The sequence below is a fragment of the Loxodonta africana genome, chromosome 7 (assembly GCF_030014295.1).
Source record: "Loxodonta africana isolate mLoxAfr1 chromosome 7, mLoxAfr1.hap2, whole genome shotgun sequence".
NCBI classification, from domain to species: domain Eukaryota; kingdom Metazoa; phylum Chordata; class Mammalia; order Proboscidea; family Elephantidae; genus Loxodonta; species Loxodonta africana.
The window spans coordinates 15,978,936-15,999,032 of record NC_087348.1 but is presented as its reverse complement, the minus strand read 5'-3'; the positions used below and the strand labels follow the sequence as shown (position 1 = coordinate 15,999,032).

General features: G+C 39.4%; 1 pseudogene; it reads left to right on the top strand.

The window, feature by feature from the left end:
* The first annotated feature begins 12,856 nt into the window (after positions 1-12,856).
* On the top strand, positions 12,857-14,631 carry LOC135231784 (olfactory receptor 5A1-like; annotated as a pseudogene).
* The last annotated feature ends 5,466 nt before the right edge of the window (positions 14,632-20,097 follow it).

The window sequence follows — 20,097 nt, the reverse complement described above, 5'->3', positions numbered from 1 at the left end:
CACACAACTATCATCACTACTCCTCTAAGTGAATAGGTGACATTCTACACCACACACTTGGTGACCCAAAATCAGATTCTATTCAAGAATAGTGAATGGGCTCTTAGGCTTATATATCTGATAACAGCCCAAACCAGCTGGTAATAGGACATAAGTGATTCAAAGGCTACAATAATCAAGACAGCTCAATCTAGTACCCCATCTACGTATATTGAAAGAAAACAAAACAAGACTCAGTAAGCAAATATAAAATAAATCACTACAATATCTTAGAGATGGCTCAGAGACAGCAGTCGATATCAAACCAAATAAAGAAGCAGACCATCATTGCTTCTACAACTCCCCAAATTAAAGAATCAAAATCTTTCCCAAATGAAGATACAATCCTGGAATTGCCAGATGCAGAATATAAAAAAATAATATACAGAATGCTTCAAGACACCAGGGATGACCTCAGAAATGAAATTAGGCAATCTACAGAAAAAGCCAAGGAACACACTGATAAAGCAGTTGAAGACATCAAAAAGATTATTCAAGAACATAGTGGAAAAATTAATAAGCTGCAAAAATCCATAGAGAGACAGCATTCAGAAATCCAAAAGATTAACAGTAAAATTACAGAATTAGACAACTCAATAGGAAGTCAGAGGAGCAGAATTGAGCAACTGGAATGCAGGGGTGGGGGTCGGACGATAAGGCAATTGACACCAATATACACTGCAGAGTGGGGGAGTTGGACGATAAGGCAATTGACACCAATATACTTGAAGAAAAATCAGATAAAATAATTTAAAAAAATGAAGAAACCCTAAGAATCACGTGGGACTCTATAAAGAAGAATAACTTGCGTGTGATTGGAGTTCCAGAACAGGGAGGGATAACAAAAAATACAGAGAGAATAGTTGAAGATCTGTTGGCAGAAAACTTCCCTGAAATCATGACAGATGAAAGGATATCTATCCAAGATGCTCATCGAACCCCATACAAGATTGATCCAAAAAGAAACTTGCCAAGGCATATTATCATCAAACTTGCCAAAACCAAAGATAAAGAGAAAATTTTAAAAGCAGCCAGGGATAAAAGTCTCCTACAAAGGAGAATCAATAAGAATAAGTTCAGACTACTCAGCAGAAACCATGCAGTCAAGAAGGCAATGCGATGACATATATACAGCACTGACGGAAAAAACTGCCAGCGAAGGATCATATATCCAGCAAAACTCTCTCTTAAATATGAAGGTGAAATTAAAACATTTACAGATAAACACAAGCTTAGAGAATTTACAAAAACCAAACCAAAGCTACAAGAATTACTTAAGGAAACTGGTCAGAAAATCAATAATATCAGATACCAACACAACACAAGGTCACAGAATAGAACATCATGATATCAACTCAAATAGGGAAATCACAAAAACAAATTAAGATTAATTGAAAAAAGAAAAAATGCTCAAAACAAGGAATCATTGAAGTCATTATGTAAAAGATCACAATAATCAAAAAGAAGGACTAAATATAGGAGGCATAGAACCTCCATATGGAGAGGAAAACAAGGCAATATAGGATGACACAACTTAGGTTTTTACTTAGAAAAATACGGGTAAATATTAAGGTAACCACAAAGAGGACTAACAATTCCATAGCTCAAAATAAAACCCAAGAAAAACATAACGACTCAGCAAATGTAAATTCAACTACTATGAAAATGAGGAACACAATTTACAAAGAAAAAGTCTCAGCACAAAAAAGTAAGTGGAAAAATGAAATTGCCAACAACACACACAAAAAGGCATCGAAATGACAGCACTAAACACATAAAAAAAAACACATACTTATCTATAATTACGCTGAATGTAAATGGAATACACGCACCAATAAAGAGACAGAGTCTCAGACTGGATAAAGAAACACGATCCATCTGTATGCTGCCCACAAGAGACACACCTTAGACTTAGAGACACAAACAAACTAAAACTCAAAGGATGGAAAAAATATATCAAGCAAACGACAATCAAAAAAGAGCAGGAATAGCAATATTAATTTCTGACGAAATAGACTTTAAACTTAAATCCACCACAAAGGAAAAAGAAGGACACTACATAATGATTAAAGGAACAATTGACCAGGAACATATAACCATATTAAATAATTATGCACTCAATGACAGGGCTGCAAGATACATAAAACAAACTTTAACAGAACTGAAAAGTAAGATAGACACCTCCACAATTATAGTAGGGGACTTCAACACACCACTTTTTGAGAAGGATAGGACTTCCGGTAAGAAGCTCAATAGAGACATGAAAGACCTAATTGCTACAATCAAACAAATTGACCTCATAGACTTATACAGAACACTCCACCCAACAGCTGCAAAGTATATGTTTTTTTCTAGTGCACATGGAACATTCTCTAGAATACATCACATATTAGGTCATGAAACAAACCTTTGCAGAATCCAAAACTTCGAAATATTACAAAGCACTTTCTCAGACCACAAGGCCATAAAAGTAGAAATCAATAACAGAAAAATCTGGGAAAAGAAATCAAATACTTAGAAACTGAACAATACCCTGCTGAAAAAAGACTGCGTTATAGAAGACATTAAGGACGGAATAAGGAAGTTCATAGAATGCAACGAGAATGAAAATACTTCCTATCAAAACCTCTGGGACACAGCAAAAGCAGCGCTCAGAGGCCAATTTATATCGATAAATGCACACACATAAAGAAGAAAGAGCTAAAATCAGAGAACTGTCCCTACAACTTGAACAAATAGAAAGTGAGCAACAAAAGAATCCATCAGGCACCAGAAGAAAACAAATAATAAAAATTAGAGCTGAACTGAATTAGAGAACAGAAAAACAATTGAAAGAATTAACAAAGCCAAAAGCTGGTTCTTTGAAAAAATTAACAAAATTGATGAACCATTGCCCAGACTGACTAAAGACATACAGGAATGGAAACAAATAACCCGAATAAGAAACGAGATGGGCCACATCACAACAGACCCAACTGAAATTAAAAGAATCATATCAGATTATTACAAAAAATTGTACTCTAACAAATTTGCAAACCTAGAAGAAATGGATGAATTCCTGGAAAAACACTACCTACGTAAACTAACACAATCAGAAGTAGAACAACCAAATTGACCCATAACAAAAAAAGAGATTGAAAAGGTAATCAAAAAACTCCCCCCCAAAAAAGCCCTGGCCCGGACAGCTTCACTGCAGAGTTCTACCAAACTTTCAGAGAAGAGTTAACACCACTACTACTAAAGGTATTTCAAAGCATAGGAAATGATGGAATACTACCTAACTCATTCTATGAAGCCATCATATCCCTAATACCAAAACCAGGCAAAGACACCACAAAAAAAGAAAACTACAGACCTATATCCCTCATGAACATAGAAGCAAAAATCCTCAACAAAATTCTAGCCAATAGAATTCAACAACATATCAAAAAAATAATCCACCACGACTAAGTGGCTTTTACACCAGGTATGCGAATTTTTTTTTTTTTATGCAAGGTTGGTTCAATATTAGAAAAACCATTAATGTAATCCACCATATAAATAAAACAAAAGATAAAAACCACATGATTTTATCAATTGATGCAGAAAAGGCATTTGACAAAGTCCAACACACATTCGTGATAAAAACTCTCAGCAGAAGAGGAATTGAAGGAAAATTCCTCAGCATAATAAAGGGCATCTATCTTTTTTTTTTTATACAAAGCCAACAGCCAACATCATTCTAAATGGAGAGAGCCTGAAAGCATTTCCCTTCAGAACGGGAAACAGACAAGGATGCCCTTTATCACCGCTCTTATTCAACATTGTGCTAGAGGTCCTAGCCAGAGCAATTAGGCTAGACAAAGAAATAAAGGCCATCTGGATTGGCAAGGAAGAAGTAAAATTATCTCTATTTGCAGATGACATGATCTTATACACAGAAAACCCTAAGGAATCCTTCCGAAAACTACTGAAACTAATAGAACAGTTCGGCAGAGTTTCAGGTTACAAGATAAACATTAAAAAATCACTTGGATTCCTCTACATCAACAAAAAGAACATCGAAGAGGAAATCACCAAATCAATACCATTCACAGTAGCCCCCAAGAAGATAAAATACTTAGGAATAAATCTTACCAAAGATGTAAAATACCTATACAAAGAAAACTACAAAGTACTAGTGCAAGAAACAAAACGGACCTACATAAGTGGAAAAACATACCTTGCTCATGGATAGGAAGACTTAACATAGTTAAAATGTCTATTCTACCAAAAGCCATCTATACATACAATGCACTTCCGATCCAAATTCCAATGACATTTTTTAATGTGATGGAGAAACAAATCACCAACTTCATATGGAAGGGAAAGAAGCCCCAGATAAGTAAAGCATTACTGAAACAGAAGAAGAAAGTGGGAGGCCTCACTCTACCTGATTTTAGAACCTATTATACAGCTGCAGTAGCCAAAACAGCCTGATACTGGTACAACAACAGGCACATAGACCAATGGAACAGAATTGAGAACCCAGATATAAATCCATCCACATATGAGCAGCTGATATTTGACAAAGGCCCAGTGTCAGTTAATTGGGGAAAAGATAGTCTTTTTAACAAATGGTGCTGGCATAACTGGATATTCATTAGCAAAAAAAATGAAACAGGACCCATACCTCACACCATGCACAAAAACTAACTCCAAGTAGATCAAAGACCTAAACATAAAGACTAAAACGATAAAGATCATGGAAGAAAAAATGGGGACAACGTTAGGAACCCTAATACAAGGCATAAACAGGATACAAAACATTACCAAAAATGACGAAGAGAAACCAGATAACAGGGAGCTCCTAATAATCAAACACCTATGCTCATCTAAAGACTTCACCAAAAGAGTAAAAAGACCACCTACAGATTGGGAAAAAATTTTCAGCTATGACATCTCCAACCAGCGCCTGATCTCTAAGATGTATATGATTCTGTTAAAACTCAACCGCAAAAAGACAAACAACCCAATTAAAAATTGGGCAAAGGATTAACTAAACACGCACTTAACTAAAGAAGATATTCAGGCAGCTAACAGATACATGAGAAACTGCTCTCGATCATTAGCCATTAGAGAAATGCAAATTAAAACTACAATGAGATTCCATCTCACTCCAACAAGGCTGGCATTAATCCAAAAAACACAAAATAATAAGTGTTGGACAGGCTGTAGAGAGATTGGAACTCTTATACACTGTTGATGGGAATGTAAAATGGTACAACCACTTTGTAAATCTATCTGGCGTTTTCTTAAAAAGTTAGAAATAGAACTACCATACAACCCAGAAATCCCACTCCTCAGAATATATCCTAGAGAAATAAGAGCCTTTACACAAACAGATATATGCACACCCATGTTTATTGCAGCAGTGGTTTGGGTTTATTGAAGCACTGTTTACAATCACAAAAAGCTGGAAGCAACCAAGGTGTCCATCAATGGAAGAATGGATAAATAAATTATGGTATATTCACACAATGGAATACTACGCATCGATAAAGAACCGTGAGGAATCTGTGAAACATTTCATAACATGGAGGGATCTGGAAGGCACTATGCTGAGTGAAATTAGTCAGATGCAAAAGGACAAATATTGTATAAGACCACTATTAAAGATCTTGAGAAACAGTATAAACTGAGAAGAACACATTCTTTTGTGGTTACGAGAGGGGGGAGGGAGGAAGGGTGGGAGAGGGTTATTTACTGATTAGATAGTAGATAAGAACTACTTTAGGTGAAGGGAAGGACAATACTCAATACATGGAAGGTCAGCTCAACTGGACTGGACCAAAAGCAAAGAAGTTTCCAGGATAAACTGAATGCTTCGAAGGTCAGCAGAGCATGGGCAGGGGTTTGGGGACTATGGCTTAAGGGGACTTCTAAGTCAATTGGCAAAATAAATTCTATTAAGAAAACATTCTGCATCCCACTTTGAAGTGTGGCATCTGGGGTCTTAAATGCTAAAAAACGGCCATCTAAGATGCATCAATTGGTCTCAAACCACCTGGATCAAAGGAGAATGAAGAACATCAAGGTCACAAGATAATTATGAGCCCAAGAGACAGAAAGGGCCACACGAACTAGAGACTTACATCATCCTGAGACTAGAAGAACTAGATGGTGCCCAGCCACAACCGATGACTGCCCTGTCAGGGAGCACAACAGAGAGCCCCTGAGGGAGCAGGAGAACAGTGGGATGCAGGCCCCAAATTCTCATAAAAACACCAGACTTAATTGTGTGACTGAGACTAGAAGGACCACAGTGGTCATGGCCCCCAGCCCTTCTGTTGGGCCAGGATAGGAACCATTCCCGAAGACAACTCATCAGACATGGAAGGGACTGGACAATGCATTGGAAAAAGATGCTGATGAGGAGTGAGCTACTTGTATCAGGTGGACACGAGACTGTGTTGGCATCTCCTGTCCGGAGGGGAGATGGGAAGTTAGAGACGGTTAGAAACTGGTAAAATGGTCACGAAAGGAGAGACTGGAAGGAGGGAGCGGGCTGACTCATTAGGGGGAGAGTAAATGGGGGTATGAAGTAAGGTGTATATAAGATTATATGTGAGAGACTGACTTGATTTGTAAACTTTCACTTAAAGCACAATAAAAATTATTTTAAAAAAAACCTCAAGCAGGATTCACACTGGCCTTTGAATTGGCCAAAGAGTACAGAATCATATTCTGCCATATTCAGTATATTCCTCTATCAACACAAGAAGAGTTTTTTTCTTCCTTCTAAATAGATGTTTTTAAAAATTCAAATAATAGCCATTCTTTCCACAAAAATTAAATTTCCCTGCCTTGTACCACTTTCTGAGTTTAACATTTTCTTTTTACTTTCTAGGGGTAAAATGCTGCATTGAACATTGACAAGAGACTATTCAGTTCCAAGAAAAAAATTTAAAGAAAATAATTGTATAATCCAGTGTTTTTTATGAATATATAATGTGTGTTCACATATATTTAATACAAAAAATATCACATGTATAATTTTAAAACACAAACATATGTAAAGCAAAAACATATGTAATTTTTAATTTAAGAATCTCCCAGGATACATAAACACACACACACACACTTACTTTGATGGGAAAATTAATTGATTATGAGATTACTAGAAGAAGGTGAAAGGAATACATAGAGTCATTTTACCAAAAAGAATTGGTAGATGATCAACCATTTCAGGAGGCAGCACATATCAGGAACCAAAGGTACTGAAGGGATAAGTCCAAGCTGCACTGAAAGCATTGGCAAAAAACAAGGCTCCGGGAATTGACAGAATACCAGGTGAGATGTTTCAACAAACATATACAAGGCTGGAAGTGCTTGCTCACCTATGCCAAGAAACCTGGAGGACAAATAATTGTCCAACTGACTGGAAGAGATCCATATTTATGCCTATCCCCAAGAAAGGTGATTCAACCAAATGCAAAAATTATCGAACAATATCGTTAGTATAATATGCAAGTGAAATTTTGCTGAATATCATTCAAAAGCAGATGCAGCTATATATCGACAGGGAACTGCCAGAAATTCAAGCCAGATTCAGAAGAGAACATGGACCCAAAGATATCATTGCTTATGTCAGATGGACCCTGGCTGAAAGTAGAGAATGCCAGAAAGATGTTTGCCAGTGTTTTATTGACTGTGCTAAGGCAGTCAACTCTGTGAATCATAAAAAATTGCTGATAACATTGCAAGGAATGGGAATTCCAGAACACTTAATTGTGCTCAGGAGGAACCTACACACATATCAAAAACAGTTTTTCGAACAGAACAAGGGGATACTCCGTGGTTCAAATTCAGGAAATCTGTGCATTAGGGCTGTCTCCTTTCACCATACCTAGTCAATCTGTATGCTGAGCAAAAATCCCAGAAACTGGCACTCTGAAGAACAGGGTATCAAGATTGGAGGAAGACTCTTAACAACCTGCTTTACACAGATGATATAACCTTGCTTCCTACAAGTAAAGAGGACTTGAAGCACTCACTGCTGATGATGATCAAAGACCACAGCCTTCAGTATGGGTTACACCTCAACATATAGAAAAAAAAAAAAAAAAAAAACTTCTCACAACTGGACCAATTAGCAACATCATGAAAAATGGAGAAAAGATTGGAGTTGTCAAGGATTTCATTTTACCTGGATTCACAATCGACACCCATGGAAGAGGCAGTCGAGAAATCAAACAACACCCGTGTTCATTGCAAAACTGTTTACAATAGGAAAAAGATGGAAGCAACCAAGGTGCCCATCAACGGATGAATGGATAAATTATGGCATATTCACACAGTAGAATACTATGCCTTGATAAAGAACAGTGATGAAACTGTGAAACATTTTATAACATGGAGGAACCTGGAAGGCATTATGCTGAGTGAAATTAGTCAGTTGCAAAAGGACAAATATTGTATAAGACCACTATTATAGGACTCAAGAAATAGTCCAGAGAAGAAAATATTCTTTGACAGTTACAAAGGGGGGAGGGAGGAAGGGTGGGAGAGGGCTATTCACTAATTAGACAGTAGATGAGAACTACTTTAGGTGATGGGAACGACAACACACAGTACAGGGGAGGTCAGCACAATTGGACTAAACAAAAAGCAAAGAGGTTTCCTGAATAAACTGAATGCTTCAAAGGCCAGCGTACCAGGGGCAGAGGTTTGGGGATCATGGTTCCAGGGGACATCTAAGTCAATTGGCATAATAAAATCTATTAAGAAAACATTCTGCATCCCACTTTGAAAAGTGACGTCTGGGGTCTTAAACGCTAGCAAGAGGCCATCTAAGATGCATCAATTTGTCTCGACCCACCTGGAGCAAAGGAGAATGAAGAACACCAAGGACACAAGGTAATTACGAGCCCAAGAGACAGAAAGGGCCACATAAACCAGAAACTACATCAGCCTGAGACCAGAAGAACTAGATGGTGCCCAGCTACAACTGATGGCTGCCCTGACAGGGAACACAACAGAGAACCCCTGAGGGAGCAGGAGAGCAGTAGGATGCAGACCCCAAATTCTCATAAAGAGACCAGACTTAATGTTCTGACTGAGACTAGAAGGACCCTGGCGGTCATGGCCCCCAGACCTTCTGTTGGCCCAGGACAGGAACCGTTCCCAAAGCCAACTCTTCAGACAGGGATTGGACTGGACAATAGGATGGAGAGGGATGCTGGTGAGGAGTGAGCTTCTTGAATCAGGTGGACACTTGAGGCTATGTTGGCATCTCCTGTCTGGAGGGGAGATGAGAGGGTAGAGAGGGTTAGAAGCTGGTGAAATGAACATGAAAAGAGAGAGTGGAGGGAGGGAGTGGGCTGTCTCATTAGGGGGAAAGCAACTGGGAGTATGTAGCAAGGTATACATAAGTTTTTGTGTGAGAGACTGACTTGATTTGTAAACTTTCACTTAAAGCACAATAAAAATTTTTTAAAAATCAGTGTATTGCATTGGGCAAATAAGCTGCAAAAGACCTCTTCAAAGTGTTGAAAAGCAAAGATGTTACCTTGAAGAGTAAGGTGCTCCTGACCCAAGCCATGTTGTTTTCAATAGACTTGTATGCATGCAAAAGCTGGAGAATGAATTAGAAAGACCTAAGAAGAATTGATGCCTTCAAATTGTGATGTTGGCAAAGATCATTGAATATACCATAGACTGCCAAAGGAACAAATAAATCTGTCTTGGAAGAAGTACAACAGGAATGCTCCTGAGAAGCAGACAGCGAGACTACGTCTCACATACTTTGGACATGTCATCAGGAGGGATCGGTCCCTGGACAAGGACATTATGTTTGGTAAAGTAGAGGATCAGCAAAAAAGAGGAAGCTCCTCAACCAGATGGACTGGCACAGTGGCTGCAACAATGGGCTCAAGCATAACAATTGTGAGGATGGCACAGGACTGGGCAATGTTTCATTCTGTTGTACACAGGGTCACTATGAGTCAGAAACAACTTGACGGCAGCTAATAACAACAACTGTACTCTTGAATACAAGTATTTTTAAAAATCCATTTTCCATAAAAATGTCTCCCTTCACCTCCAATAATGAGAAGGTCTGGTTTAACAACAGTTTTTCAATATACAGATTCTAATAAAGGCCCACTTACATTGTTGCTAGATTGCTCAGCATTTGTCACATTTGAGAAGCTGTATCTCCAGAGAATATTTCCCTCCTGAATTAAGAACAATGTGTACTGAGTAAAATGTGTTTAATGTTTCTTCACCACCTGTTACTGTTGTTAGGTCATCAAGTTGATTCCAACCTTTACCAACTGCATGTATAAGAGCATGAAACACTGCCCAGTCCTATGCCATCCTCACAATCACTGCTATGTTTGAGCCCATTGTTGTAGACACTGTGTCAATCCATCTCATTGAGGGTCTACCTCGTTTTCACTGACCCTCCACCAAGCGTGATGTCCTTCTCCAGGGACTAGTCCCTCCTGATGACATCTCCAAAATAAGTGACATAAAGTTAGGCCATCCTCACTTCTAAGGAGCATTCTGGCTTTACGTCTTCCAAGACAAATTTGTTCGTTTTTTTGATCAGTCCATGATTTATTTAATATTCCTCAACACCATAATTCAAATATGTCAATCCTTCTTCAGTCTTCCTTATTCGTTGTCCACCTTTCAAAAGCACATGAGGCAATTAAAAATACCATAGCTTAAATCAGGTGCACCTGAGTCCTCAAGGGTACAGAAAACAGATTAATGGATGACAGGGGCTGAATGCAGGGAAATGTTTTGGTGTAATGAAACTGTTCTATACTTTATTGAAGTGGTGATAACATGACTATCCTTTGTCTAAATTTGCAGAACTACACAAAAAAAGGTAAATTTTACTGCATCTGAATCATGCCTTTAACATTTTTTAAGAGATAACATTATCATTGCCACTCTATCCCTGCTGCCAATATGTTAATTTTGTCCACCCTGTCTCTGGAGGTTCAGCACGAATGAAACCAGACAGCCTTCTCAAAGGCAGCATGTCCCACTGTCATCCTACCATACTGCTTTTTAAAGATGCTTGTTCTCCCTTCCCTGAGTTCTTTCTCAATGCCTTTCCTGTTAGCCTCTATGTAGATGTGCTTGGGAAAAAGGCTATTATGCAGATCACACACAACAAACCCACCTTAACATTCCTAGCTCCCTAAGATTTTGAATTCCTTTCTCTGAATTGTAGCAAGCAAGATCTGCCATCTCATCCTCATTGAATGCAGGTTACCAGATTAATCCAATAAACAAACTGTTACAGCTGCTCCCACATGATCAAGTTAAGAAAATAAATACCAAAGCTAGAGCATGTAAGTAAATTTGACCCTACCCAATGTTACAGTCTGTCCTTGCTATCACCCTCAGAGTCCCCAGGATTTTCTCGAAATAATCTAGCAATATCTTTGAGAAGTTTGCTGTGTTGTTAGGTGCCCTCAAGTCAGGTTGAAACAATGCCTGGTCTTGTGCCATCTTCATAATCATTGCTATGTTTGAGCCCCTGATTGTAGACACTGTGTCAGTCGGTTTCCTTGAGGGTCTTTTTCCTTTTCAATGACATTTTCTTTTGATGTCCTTCTCCGGGGACTTGTCTCTCCCAATAACATGTTCAAAGTACTTGAGATGAAGTCTTACCATCCTCCCTCATAAGGACCATTCTGGCTGTATTTCTTCCAAAACAGATTTGTTGATTCTTCTGACAGTCCATGGTATATTCAATATTCTTCACCAACACCATAATTCAAAAGTATCAATTTTTCTTTGGTCTACCTTATTTGTTTTCCAGGTTTCACACACATATGGGGTGATTGAAAATGCCACGGCTTGGATCAGGTGCACCATAGTCCTCAAAGTGACATCTTTGCTCTTTAATACTTTAAAGAGCCTTTTTGAAGCAGAATATTGAATATATCATAGATTCCATTGGTCTCCCATTTCAATATTGAAACTTGAGTGGAGTGTATGAATGTTTATTTCATGGCATGAGCTGATTTATCTGGGACACACAAAACTGTCCTAATATTACCTTTCACTGGGCACATAGTATGTATCAGGCACTGTACACACTTTGCCTTATTTAGTCCTTCAAACAAATCTGTAAAATAGGTAGTGTCACCCTGATCTGAAGATAAGGAAAGCAAAGTCTAGAATCGTTAGGTATCTCAGCCAACATGGGGCAGAGCTAGTAGCTGGTGAAGGCACAAGTTGATCCTAAGGAGTCTGAATCCAAAGTTCCAGTGCATGTCCACTATACTATAATGCCTAAATATTTAAGACGATGATTGAAATTGCCTTCTTAGAGAGAGAAAGAGACAATAAAGAGGAGAGAGAATCACTGCATAAAATTGCAACCCTCTGTAATCTTCCCCCATCTCCCATACACCCTGTAATTATTTGTTGACATGGATCATTATTATTATCCCAAGTCTGTGTCTTGTTCTTGTGGTTTTTTAGAAACATGTCATAGCCAAGGCCTGAAACAGCTCATCAGTGACCATGTTCATCCTCTTGGGAGTCAGAGACCATCCAGAACTGCAGGTCCTCCTCTTTGTGAATTTTCTGGGGATCTATCTCTTAACCCTGGCCCAGAATCTGGCCCTCATTTTCTGAACAAAGTGACAACCATCATAGGAATGGACAGCGGGGGACAGGAAAGCTGGTAATGGGGAACCCAAGGTTGAGAAGGAGAAAGTGCTGACATGTCGCGGGGTTGGCAAACAATCTCACAAAACAATATACATATTAATTGTTTAATGAGAAACTACTTTCCTCTGTAAACCTACCTCTAAAGTACAATTAAATAATAAATATAAAGCCACTTTTAAAACTTAAAAAAAAAAGTGACATCCATCTGCACACAACCATGTACTCATTCCTCAGCAACTTGTCCTTCATTGATACCTGCTACTCTTTCATAGTGGCTCCCAAGAAGCTCGTGAATTCTTCCAGGAGCAGAAGACCATATCATTTGTGAGATGTGCTCCTCAGTTTTTTTTTTTTCTTTGTCGGCATGGGTCTAACTGACTGCTTCCTCCTAACTGCTACAGCATATGACCAACATGCAGCCATCTCCAGTTCCCTGTTCTACACCACCATCTTGTTCCAGGGCCTCTTTACCCAAATGTTGGTTGGGGCATATATTGGTGGTTTCCTGAGCTCCCTGATCCAGGCTGCCTCCATATAACGGCTCTGCTTCTGTGGTCCCAACATCATCAACCATTTCTTCTGCAACCTCCCTCCAGTATTGGCACTTTCTCTCTCTGACACTTTCCTCAGTCAAGTGGTGAATTTCCTCACAGTGGTTGCTCTTGTGGGGACATCATTCCTCATTGTTTCAGATTTCATACAGTTATGATTGACTGTGTGGATGATAACAAATTATGGATAACATTGCAAAGGATGGGAATCCAGAACACTTAATTGTGTTCATTAGAACCGGTACATAGATCAGGAGGCAGTTGTTTAGACAGAACAAGGGATTATGGTATGGTGTGCATAAGCATTGTATCTTTTCACCATACCTATTCAATCTATATGCTGATCCAATAATTCGAGAAGTCGGACTATATGAAGAAGAACAGGGCATTAGGATTGAACGAAGACTCATTAACAACCTGCATTATGCAGATGACACAAACTTGGTTGCTAAAACTGAAGAGGACTTGAAGCATTTACTGATGTTGAAGGTCAAAGACCACAGCCTTCAGTATGGATTACACCTCAACATAAAGAAAACAAAACTCCTCACAACTGGACCAATAAGCAACATCATGAAAAATGGAGAAAAGATTGAAGTTGTCACAATGTCAAGGATTTCAATTTACTTGGATCCACATTCAACAACCATGGAAGCAGCAGTCAATAAATCAAAATACGCATTGCATCGGGCAAATCTGCTGCAAAAGACCTCTTTAAAGTGTTGAAAAGCAAAGATGTGACCTTGAAGGCTAAGGTGTGACTGACCCAAGCCATGATATTTTCAATCACATCATATGCATGCAAAAGCTGGACAATGAATAAGGAAGACCCAAGAAGAACTGATGCCTTTGAATTGTGGTGTTGGTAAGAATATTGAATATACTATGGACTGCCAAAAGAACGAACAAATCTGTCTTGGAAAAAGTACAACCAGAATGCTCCTTAGAGGCAAGGATGGCGAGACTACCTCTTACATACTTTGGATATTTTGTTAGAAGGGATCAGTCCCTGGAGAAGGACATCATGCTTGGTAAAGTACAGGGTCAGCGGAAAAGAGGAAGACCCTCAAAGAGATGGATTGACACAGTGGCTGCAACGATGGGCTCAAGCATAACAACGATTATGAGCATGGCACAGGACGGGGCAATGTTTCGTTCTGTGGTACACAGGGTCACTACAAGTTGGAACCGACTCAATGGCACCTAACAACAACAGTTACATAGTGTCCGCTGTCTTCTGCTAAGTGGAAGGCCAATGGAAAGCTTTCAACACCTGTGCCTCCCACCTGATGGTGGTGACTCTGTTCTTTGGGATGGCCTTTTTCATGTACCTGGAACCCAGTTCCAGCAACTCACTTGGCAGGGACAAGCTGGTACCTCTTTCTTCTTCCCTGGTGATCCCCATGCTGAACCCTCTCATTTACAGTTTGAGTGACAAAGAGACCAAAGATGCCCTGTGGAAGGTGTTAGAGAACAAAGTGTTTTCCCAGGTCTTAAGTGAAAACATATTTCTCCCAACTGCTGGAGACTAAATGATTCATGGTATCCACCTCCACCCCTGCCTTGGGCAAGGGAGGACATTCCATGTTTATATACGAAAATGGAGGCTCCTCCAGCCAGATTCTTTTCACCTTTCCTTATGATCACCTGTCTACCAACCCCACCAAGGATATCTAAAATAGGGAAAGGATTTCTTCAGCAAAAAATCCTCTCCTGGACAGCCTATAATAACAATGGTGTTGATGTTTGCAGTTCAGTTGGCTACAACTCATGGAGACACGATGTACAACAGAACTAGTTGCTGCCCATTTCTGTGCCATCTTTATGATGATTAATATGCTCAAGTCCAATGTCATGGCCACTGTGTATTTTGAGTGTCTCCCAACAAATGGGGCTCATCATTTAGCGCTATATTAGACAATATTCTGTTGTGGTCCATTAGGTTTTCACCGGCTAATTTTTAGAAGTAGATTCCCAGGCCTTTTTCCTAATCTGTCTTAGTCTGGAATCTCCGCCGAAAAGTGTTCATCATAGGTGACCCTGCTGGTATTTGAAATATGGGTGACATAGCTTTCAGCATCATAGTAACACACAAGCCACCACAGTCCAACAAACTGACAGACAAGTGGTGGGTAATAACAATAACTAGCCAAATGTTAGACACTTCATATGTACTAGACATGAAAGTTATTCAGTTAAATACTACAATATGCATAGTGGTATCCCTTTGTTACTAATGAGGAAATGAGGGATCAACAAGGAAAACTAACTTGTCCAGGATCACACAGGAAGTAAGGGATAGAACTCAGGCATGGACCCAGGTCTACCTGATCCAGAGCCCAAGTTCTGCTCAAATGTTGTACTCCATGTTCAACAACAAAAATCAACGAACATCTGGGATACCCATTCTTCTCAATGTTATCCATAATTTATTATGATCCACACAGAGTGTTCATTAATTGTAACAAATGTACCACACCAAGGCAAGATGTTAGTAACAGCAGAAACTGGGTAGAGGGCTGCTTAAATCTGTAAATCTAAAACTATTCTAAAAAATAAAGGCCGAATTAAAAAAAGAAAGTTAAAGAGTAACATCGTTTTATGAAAAAAATACACAAACTTTATTTTACAAAGCCTCACTTTTTAATATAAATTTCAAGTGAAACTAATCAAAGTTTTTAAGCAGAGGGGTTTTTTTGTTTTTGTTTTTGTTTTCCTGATATTTTTTTTTCTCCATGTATACGAAGACATTTAATTAACTTATAAAGTTAGAAACAGAAAGTGAATATGGGGGCAAAAAGGGATGAGGCTGAAATAAATCAGCTTAAGTAAGTTTTTTGTTTTTGTTTATGTTCTTATGCTATTGCAGAGAAGCAGTGGTCACAGGAAGAGGGGTGTATTGAAATTGACAAGAAATCACCACCAGTACAGGTAAGAATTCATCTCCTGGTTTCCAACAGACAACTCAACCTGTGTTCATTGAGGCTGACTTGGTGTACCATTAAAGATCCAAATATCAATGAGACGTATTCCCTGCCCTCTGGGGATTTGGTCTTTTACTCTACCCAAGTTCAGAATCTACTGAGAAGGCAAGAGACAGGCAGACGGAAATCAAAATACCACCTTAATTATGGACAATGTTCCTTAGGAGGACATGGCTGCCCCAAAAGGCAACCCAGGTTCAGATACACTCACCTAGTAGGGGCAGGCATAACCCCTGTGTTAACAGCATAGCTGAGAGATAACCAGCTCACATACTCTCTGCAGGGAGATAGATCGCAAAGAAAGAGAAGAAAGAGGGAGCCAAGCTACTCCCCTTATTTTTTTTTAACTCATCAACCGTATAAGTTGCTCAGATCTTTCTAGGGGCCACTGAGTGCCCAATTCAGTTGCCATCAAGTTGATTCCAAATCATGGCAACCTCATGTGTGTCAGAGTAGAACTGTGCTCCACAGGGTTTTCAATAGCTGGTTCTTTTTCAAAATAGATCATCAGGACTTTCTGCCAAGGTGCCTCTGGGTAGGCTCTAACTGCAACCTCTTTATTAGCAGTCAAGAGCATTACCGTTTGCACCACCTACTGTTTTCCCCAAATCACCAGTCATATAAGTCACTCAGATTTTTCTAGGGACGACTGAGTGAAGGATGGGGGCTAAAAAATCAGGTCTGTACTTAAGCATAGGTCCCTCTACATGGAAACATGAGAGGGGAAGGGAGCGCCCACGCACATATGGAGTTATCTGGGGTTCCTCCATCCTCACCTTCTAAGAAGACCTCAACGGGAGTCCTGTCCGTAACAATAGGGGCCTCTAGACCAGAAGAAGAAGCAATCTAGTGGAGCTTAATTTGAGAATATTCCCAGAGTCTTGGTTTGGGCCTCTGTATAATAAAAATGGTCATACCTAGTGCCTGAAATTTACAGGGTTATTATGATCGAAAAGAATAAAATGGGTTTTTTTAATCACTAAGAAAATATGAAGAACGTATACAAACGTAAGGGATTTTTGTCATTATCAAGTTCCACTTTGCTAAGGAAATATTCTCAGGCATCCTGGACCAGGCCAGACGTCTACGCCATTCTCTACCCCAACCCCCATTTTTGCCCTTTGGAATGCATCATCATAGTTTTAATTATGTGCACCATATTTAATGTCCCCACCAGACATGAAGGCAGGAATCACAGCGGTCTGTTAATTACTACATCCTCACTGTCTAGCTTAATGCTTCATACACAGTAAACATTAAATTTTGTTGTTAGGTGCCATCGAGTCGGTTCCGACTCATAGTGACCCTATGCACAACAGAAAGAAACACTGCCCAGTCCTGCGCCATCCTTACAATCGTTGTTATGCTTGAGCTCATTGCTGCAGCCACTGTGTCAATCCACCTCGTTGAGGGTCTTCCTCTTTTCATCTGACCCTGTACTCTGCCAAGCATGATGTCCTTCTCCAGGGACTCATCCCTCCTGGCAACATGTCCAAAGGATGTAAGACAAAGTCTCACCATCCTTGCCTCTAAGAGCGTTCTGACCGCACTTCTTCCAACACAGATTTGTTCATTCTTTTGGCAGTCCATGATATATTCAATACTCTTCGCCGACACCACAATTCAAAGGCGTCAACTCTTCTTCCGCCTTCCTTATTCATTGTCCAGCTTTCATATGTATATGATGCGATTGAAAATACCATGGCTTGGGTCAGGCGCACCTTAGTCTTCAAGGTGACATCTTTGCTCTTCAACACTTTGAAGAGGTCCTTTGCAGCAGATTTGCCCAATGCAATGCGTCTTTTGATTTCTTGTCTGCTGCTTCCATGGCTGTTGATTGTGGATCCAAGTAAAATGAAATCCTTGACAACCTCAATCTTTTCTCCGTTTATCATGATGTTGCTCACTGGTCCAGTTGTGAGGGTTTTTGTTTTCTTTATGTTGAGGTGTAATCCATACTGAAGGTTGTGGTCTTTGATCTTCTTTAGTAAGTGCTTCAAGTCCTCTTCACTTTCAGCAAGCAAGGCTGTGTCAATTGCATAACACAGGTTTTTAATGAGTCTTCCTCCAATCCTGATGCCCCATTCTTCTTCATATAGTCCAGCTTCTCGTACTATTTGTTCAGCATACAGATTAAATAGGTATGGTGAAAGAATACAACCCTGACACACACCTTTCTTGACATTAAACCAATCAGTATCCCTTTGTTCTGTCTAAACGACTGCCTCTTGATCTATGTAAAGGTTCCTCATGAGTACAATTAAGTGTTCTGGAATTCCCATTCCTCACAGTGTTATCCATAGTTTGTTATGATCCACACAGTCGAATGCCTTTGCATAGTCAATAAAACACAGGTAAACATCCTTCTGGTATTCTCTGCTTTCAGCCAGGACCCACCTGACATCAGCAATGATATCCCTGGTTCCATGTCCTCTTCTGAAACCAGCCTGAATTTCTGGAAGTTCCCTATTGATATACTGCTGCAGCCATTAAATACACATTTTTATGGCTTCTATAATAAATCCTCTAAGAAAATCAATTATCCAGCCAAAATTATGACCAGTGTTACATTTGTCATATGAAATTGACCCTTGAACAATAATACTCTTGATACAATGGGTACTCTTGCTTTAATGGGTACAATATGAGGACACTGCATTAAATTCAATGTTGATACAGCTCAGGCTCTCTTGTACACAGGTTCATCACCTCCTCATTAGATGTCTTATCATAATGAATAGCAGCGGAACATTGTCTGATATAGAGCTGGAAGATGAGCCCCCCAGGTTGGAAGGCACTCAAAAGACAACTGGGGAAGAGCTGCCTTCTTAAAGTAGAGTTGACCTTAATGATGTGGATGGAGTAAAGCTTTCGGGACCTTCACTTGCTGATGTGGCACGACTCAAAATGAGAAGAAACACCTGCAGACATCCATTAATAATAGGAACTGGGAATGTATGAAGTACGAATCTAGGAAAATTGGAAATCATCAAAAATAAAAGGGAACACATGAACATCAATATCCTAGGCATTAGTGAGCTGAAATGGACTGGTATTGGCCATTTTGAATCAGACAATCATATAGTTTACTATGCTAGGAATAACAACTTTAAGAGGCATGTGTTGCATTCATCGACAAAAAGCACATTTCAAGATCTATCCTGAAGTACAACACTGTCAGTGATAGGATTATATCCATACACCTACAAGGAAGACCACTTAATACGACTATTATTCAAATTTATGCACCAACCACTAAGGCCAAAGATGAAGAAATACAAGATTTTAATCAGCCACTGCAGTCCGAAATTAATCGAACATGCAATCAGGATGCATTTGTAATTACTGGTGATTGGAATGCGAAAGTTGGAAACAAAGACAAAGGATCGGTACTTGGAAAATATGGTATTGGTGATAGAAAAAATGCTTGAGATCGAATGATAGAATTTTGCAAGACCAACAACTTCTTCACTGCAAATGCCTTCTTTCACCAACATAAACAGCAACTATACACATGGACCTCAACAGATGGAACACGCAGGAATCAAACTGACAACGTCTGTGGAAAGAGATGATGGAAAAGCTCAGTATCATCAGTCAGAACAAGGCCAGGGGCCGACTGTGGAATAGACCATCAGTTGCTCATATGCAAGTTCAAGCTGAAACTGAAGAAAATCAGAGCAAGTCCACAAGAGCCAAAATATGACCTTGAGTATATCACACCTGAATTTAGAGACCATCTCAAGAACAGATTTGATGCATTGAACGCTAGTGATCAAAGACCAGACGAGTTGTGGAATGATGTCAAGGACATCATACATGAAGAAAGCAAGAGGTCACTTGAAAGACAGGAAAGAAAG